Consider the following 6,644-nt stretch of genomic DNA (forward strand, 5'->3'; position numbering starts at 1 on the left):
ACAGGCCTGAGGTGAGCAGAGCGTGCGTTTTCAGCAGGTGACGTGACTTATTGGTACAAAAGAGAATTATTGAAAATAGTTTTATTGAACACCTTAATTATAAATTTCTCAATTCTAGGCTCGGGGGCGGGCGAGGACAGACTTTGATCTGCCCTTTTTCGGGCTTGCTGCTGACCTCGGCACAAATGAGGAGGAACTGCAGGCTCTGCGGTCAGTGGCCCCACGGGGCATTCGGTGTAATGACCGAACCCGGTGATACTCATTTCTCCAGTCCCTATTCAAAGAGGACTTCTCTGGAGAAAAGGATGTGTGTGGGGTGTTAGTCTGTGTCCGGGGATCTCCAGGAACTGACGAGCTGGGCTTGGGCCCTGGCGCCGAGGCGAGCAGAGAGGACAGACGTGCAGCTGGGGCCGGGGCAGTGGGACCTGGACAGGCAGGAAGGCGGCAGGCAACAGGTTTCAACCTCATTGTCAACGTGCCTTTTGCCTCTGAGTGAGGCCAGAAGCTGACACAGCTGTCAGAGCCCCAAAGAGAGGGTTTGAAACAGCTCCGTGCTGCTATGCGGGGAGGAGGGACTGACAGAGTCACTCCCATCCCCTGAGATGTTTGAGCCAGGTGCGCTCAACAAAAGGCCGCACCACTGCCGCTGCTACCTGCAGAGCCCGTGTTTGTTCACCACGGCGGGAGGGGCCTCCCAGCCCTGAGGAGCCCACAAACGGCTCCTCAGTGCAGACTGCAAGGAAAACAAAACCTCTCCTCTGAGGCAGCGCCTCCTTCCCCGCTGGGCTGCCATGGAGTCCCCGGCCCCAGACCCCAGAGGACGCTCCCAGGCAGAGCCGCTCTCACACCAAGGTGAGCTCAGGCCCCATCCGAAGGAAAGCCCCCACAGGCCGGAAACAGGAGCGTGGGTCTTCCCTCTACCGCCCCGTCCTCCCAACACACACACACACACACACACACACACACACACACATGCTGCTGCCCCGCCTGCAAGGCCCTGGCTATCTGACAGCCATCAACCCAAACAACCTGTCTGCAGGGGCTCCTGGTTGGGAGGCCCAGGTCCCGGTGCTGGGAGGGGGGAGGTGCTGTGGCAGGTGACAGAGAACTCACGGGACCTGGAGGTGAGCACCTTCCATGCCCGAGGCCCCAAGTCAGACGCTGGTGACTCAGAGAAGAGCCGAGTGGCCAGTCTCTGCCCTCGAGGAGCTGTGGTCTAGTGGGGACTGAAGCCGCTCAGGGGACCTGAGCCAGGCCCCCTCGCCCTCTAGCCTCGGCCCTTGTGGCCAAGGGGACAGACTGTTTTGTAAAAGGATACGAGACTGACCAAACACGTCCGGATGCCACCCATGGGAGGCAGCCTGCCCCGTGGTTAGGAGTAGCCCGGACCGCAGGCTGCCTGGGCTGGGATCCCGGCTCCAGCCCTTACTGCCTATATCGCCGCCCTTTGCGCCTGCTGGCACCGGCCCCCGGGGCTGACATGAGAAGTAAATCGGTAAACCTGTCAAATGCCGCCGTGAACTGTGCCTGGCACGGAGCTGACGTTTACCGGGGGCTTACTCTCACCGGTGTTGTTGCTGTCACTCGTTATTATGATCGTACGGGACAGGCCGGGGCTCAACAGCGAAGAGCAGACACTTGGCACTGAGGACGCTGTAACTGCCCGCTTGCCTGTGACGTTGGTTCCCTGGGAGCCCAGAGGGGATCAGAGAAAGCCCCGGAGGAAGAGGCACCCATTGGAGACCTGAAGGCGTTAGCCAGGCCAGGCCAAAGGAGGGGGCGGGGCAGTCCAGGCAGAGGGAACAGCATGTGCAGAGGCGCAGAGGCCAGAAGGGCAGCATGGGCAGGCGGCGGACGTGTGACCAGGGCACCGTCGCTGGACCACTGTGACAGTGCAGGGCTGTGCCCCCCAGAGGGCACTGAGAACTTGGGCCCTGTACAAGTAGAGGGGTTGTGCATTTTTTTCTCCCATTAACCCCAAATAAACATCTAGAAACAAGCGTTGACTGCGGCCCAAGGAGGCGCTGGGATGGATCCTAAGGGCAGATGGGCAGAGTAAGATGCTCTGCCTGGCTCAGCGGTCCCAGGGCCCCACCCAGCACCAGGATGCGGGCAGAGCCTGCCTGCTCCAGCACCGATGTTCGGGGATGCAGGCCCAGAGCTCTCAGGGCTGCCTGTGGGGGCTGCCCTGTGCCCGACAGCTCTTCTCTGAGACACAAGAGCAGCCCCCTGTCCCAGTGTCATCGCGTAGGCAGGCTGCTGACCCCTCATAAAAAGGAATACCTGTAAGGGCCCAACCGCTCTGCGTTGGATTGAAGTTTGGGGTTAATAACTCTAAAGCAGGATAGTTTTCCCTGTAGAGCCCAAAGAGGTGAACTGCCCTCCCGCACCTGATTTTGCCAGAGGCAGACGGCCAGGGACAGGGCAGGAGAGCGGGGCCTGGTGGTCAGGCGGATCGCAGGGTAACAAGGTTGTAGGGACGGCACGGGGGTCTGCTTGGCAGATATGGCCCCGGGCCAGTCCCCGTGTGTGGCCAGCCGGGTGAGGATGCTGGCCGCCCTCCTCCCCGTCCTGGGCCATCACCTCACTGTGCGCTCTGAGGCACACCACTGCCCTCTCTGTGCCTCAGCCTTCTCACCTACAAACAGGTTTCCTAACAGCCCCTGACCCAGGAGCTTGTCTGAGGGTTAACATAAGGAACACCGCGGGCCCGGGAGGCCCTGGCGCAGTCTGGCCCTCGGCAGTGGTGGCTGTGATTCCTCCAGGGCTTTCCTGGAGGGAACAGGCCACGGGAGAAGCTGCCCTTGGCCTCTCCAGGCCGTGTTTCCTGACCCCACCCCTCCGGCCACGCTCAGAACTGCAGCTGGGAGCCAGGGAGCTGAGCCTGGCGGCCTGCTTGCCCTTGTCATCCCGGGGCCCAGGGGGGACCCGCAGTGAGTGCGGGCAGTGAGTCCATGCCTCCCTGTGGAGCTGGGCTCCCCCTCTGACTCTAATTCACCGTTTCGGGGGCATGGTGGGCTTTTCCTCCATGACGTGAGGGCCTGATGTCTGACCCCTCGGCGTCGGCCTCTGGGGAAGAACGAAGCCCCCTCCACAGCCTGCACTCCAGGACGTAAAGCCCCAAGCAGACCAACTCAGCGTGGCCCCGAGGCCCGGACCGCCCCGGAGCCCACACCTCATCACAGTCCACGGCCTGGGATACGTGTACTCAAACCAGGCCTTCGCGCCACGTGTGCAACTTAATCCCACAGCCCAGGCTCTCTCCTCTCGGGGATCTCCCCCCGGCCTGTGACGGCACAGAGGAGGGGCTGCCAGCACAGCCAGTCCGCATCCTGAAAGCAGGGAGCACCGCAAGCGAGCCCAGAGCCAGAGGCACGACCCGCGGAGGCGGCAGGCATCGGCACCATGACTGCGGGAAACCCTGAGTCTACAGCCCCTCGTCACAACTCGGCTGCGAGCACAGGGAAGGAGCCGGGCCCGGGATGGCCCCCGCACCCTCACCGCCCTCTTGCTTGGCTCAGGCCTTCTTGCATGATGACCACGGCCCCAGAAGACGGCCACACACCCCACCCTGCGTCCTCTCCGCAGCCAAGGCCAGGTCATCGGGACAGAGCGAGTCACAGGGGAGACAGGGCCAGGCCCGGTGACCGAAGGCGGCTCCTCCAGGCATCTGCCCTGAGGCCGCACCTGACAGGCTGGTCCTCTCCCTGAGCTGCTCAGGGTGCCTCGCGCTCCCGCTTTGGCTGGGCCACGGCCCTCCCAAACCACAACGGGAAGAGCCCTGGTCGAGCCCTGAAGAGATTGTGTGGCACGCCTCCGAGCCACCCAGGCACGCCGGAGCCCCTCTGCCGAGGCGAGCCGGCTGCAGGAGCTGACGAGGCCAGCACTGCAGACTGGTATTCTGAGCAGCTTCACCCCAACGCTCTAGAACGCCACCCATCCCCGGCCAGTGTGCCTGGAAGGAAACACGGGGGCCCCAGGCTCTGGCCCAGGCGCGAGTTGTAGACGTGCAATGCTCCAACGCACAGAATAGCGGCACAGCTTCTCAGACAGAGATGGGTGGTCCCAACCGTCTGGGTGAGCAGAGGGGAGGGACAGGGCCCGGCCAGTCAACGAAGGTCCTGCCAAGGGGAAGGGTCTGCCAGCCTGGCTCCTGCCCTGCCAAGAAGCAGCAGGCTGGGCCAGGAGGACAGGAGAGGCGGCATCAGACACGCCTCACCCCTCCACCCTGCAGCCCCGCCATCCCAGTGGGCCCGCACCCCCGCCAGCCTCGAGGACGGACAGCAGCAGAGCCCGGTCTCCGGATCTAAGCAAGAGGCATCTGGACCAACAGCGGGGGTCCCTGGAGCGGGGAGAACCCCCACGTTGAGGGGGCTCAGACCCCTTAGTCCCTAAGCCCTCCTTGAGGCCCTCGCCCATGCTGCCTTTGATGTGCCTGCCAACGCAGCCGCCCGCAGACCCTCTCCGAATTCCTGGCCCCGCTGAGGTCCCAGCACCACACCTGTTCTGTCTGTCACCGTGGTCAGGGCCTGGTGCCCCCAGCCAGACCCCCTCGGGCTGTGATGGACATAAGCCTGAGGGGCCGAGACTGGCCAAGGCCACACAGCCAGCACATCTCACTGCCCCAAACACCAACATCCCCACGGCTGGCCCTGCTGGCGGACAGCACAGCAGGGAGGGGAGCTCTGGGCTGGCGGCCTCCTGTCTGTGGTCCAGGCCGCTCTGAGAGCCAAGGGAACACCAGAAACACCAAGTGACTGTGGCAAAGCATCACTGTCACCATGGCAACGAGCAGCTCCTCGGGGCCTCAGTTTTCTCCTCCGGGAAGGTCGCTGTGGTCACCCCCACCTCCAAGGGAAAGGAGGGGGCTGTGTGGGGCGGGCACAGCTCCCCCCAGAACCCACACGTGGCTTTCTCTCCAGGCACCTTTCAATCAGTAGGCTCTGATGCTCGTATATGTGTCTTCCGATCTGTCACTAAGATCAAGTACCAAAAGTGGAGCACCGTTTACCATTTCTATAGACTGAGAGCAGATTTAAGGAGGCTCATGCAGCAGCATCCCTCTCATCGCTGGCTTTCCGGCTTGCCTTCCTGGGTGGCACGGAAAAGGCAGAGCACCGAGGGAGCAGGGGTGGCGGGAGTCCCCGGGGAGCCAGCCCGACGCTGCACGGCCAGCACGGCCTCCGCCTCCCCCAGCAGCAGGGCGGCCCCGTGGGGGGCTGGCCGGGGCTCGGGCCACCCCGGCTGCGAATCCCAGGCCCACCGCATCCTCGCCGCCAGCTGCTAAGCCTTCCTGCCTCCGTGCTCCCGTTTCCAAAACGGGAGCCACAGCAGCACCTGTCTCTTGGGGATGTATGTGTGAATAAGGAGAGAGTGGAGAGCCCCTGGCCCAGAGTCTGGCTCACCCTCAGCCCAGTGAGTGCTGCCCGTCAGTCAGCCTCCCCGTCGCCATCGTCCCCACACCGCCCACCGTCGGTCTGTGCTGGAGCAGCCGGTCCCCCGGGGGTGGCCACAGGAAGGCTCCCAGGGATGTAGGCCTACTGTCAGGTGAGGATGAAGATGCTGCCTCCACGCTGCCACCCCATTCCCTGCACATGCCGCAGCTCACCGAACGCCACAGACTTTGTTTAACCAACGTCCCAACACGCACTCGCTGTAGCTCCCTGGGTCTGTCCTCCCGCAACCAGAGGAGGGGAGAAGCACGATGAGCCCCGCCATCTCTCCGGGTCCTGGAGAGGCAAGCGTCTCGAGCTGCCTCCACACGGCCGTGAGGCCTCAGGGAAGCGTGCCCTCTCCGGCTCCGGCTCCCTCTCTGGGAAACAGCGGCTGGCAGTGCCAGGGGCCCGAGAGCCCAGGGGCTTCCGGCCTGCCCTTCCCAGAGGAAGGCGGAGCTGTCCAACTAAAACAGAACGCAGGCCACCAATGTAAGCCACATGTGTAATTTTAAGTTTCCTAGTAGCCACATTAAAAAAGTAGTAAAAGGAAACATGTGAAACTTAAATTTAATAATGTATTTTACTTAATCCACGATATAGAGAATATCATTTCAACATGTAATCAATATTTCTAAAACTATGAATGCGACGTTTTAGAGCCTTTTGCACACACTGAGTATTTGAGATCCCAGGTGTGTCTCATGGGGCAACTCGGTTCAATAGCCATTGTGTGGCTCGTGGCTCCCAAACTGGGTAGGGCGGGCCTGGCAGGAGCCAGGGGAGTCTTTTACCCTGCACCTCATTTTCCAAGGTTGGAATTACCAATGCCTTGCTCTTTATTAAAAAGACATAATTATCAAGCATTAGACGATAATTATGATCCTTTATTGAGTCCTTCCAATGTGTTGGGCACACGCAGCACAGCCATCATATGAGACAGAAGCTGACAAAGGAGACAACTAAAGCACAGAGAGGGCGAGCCATCTGCCCAAGGTCACACAGCAACTACCTGGCAGATGTGGGAATAGAACCCAAGCAGTCTGACTTCAGAACCCTGGCTCTAAGTCACTGCTCTAGCCAAAACCGGTTTGGCTCAATGGATAGAGCATCGGCCTGCGGACTGAAAGGTCTGGGGTTCGATTCCGGTCAAGGGCATGTACCTCGGTTGTGGACACATTCCCCAGTAGGAGGTGTGCAAGAGGCAGCTGA

Source organism: Pipistrellus kuhlii, unplaced genomic scaffold (genome assembly GCF_014108245.1).
Source record: "Pipistrellus kuhlii isolate mPipKuh1 unplaced genomic scaffold, mPipKuh1.p scaffold_m20_p_8, whole genome shotgun sequence".
Taxonomy (NCBI): domain Eukaryota; kingdom Metazoa; phylum Chordata; class Mammalia; order Chiroptera; family Vespertilionidae; genus Pipistrellus; species Pipistrellus kuhlii.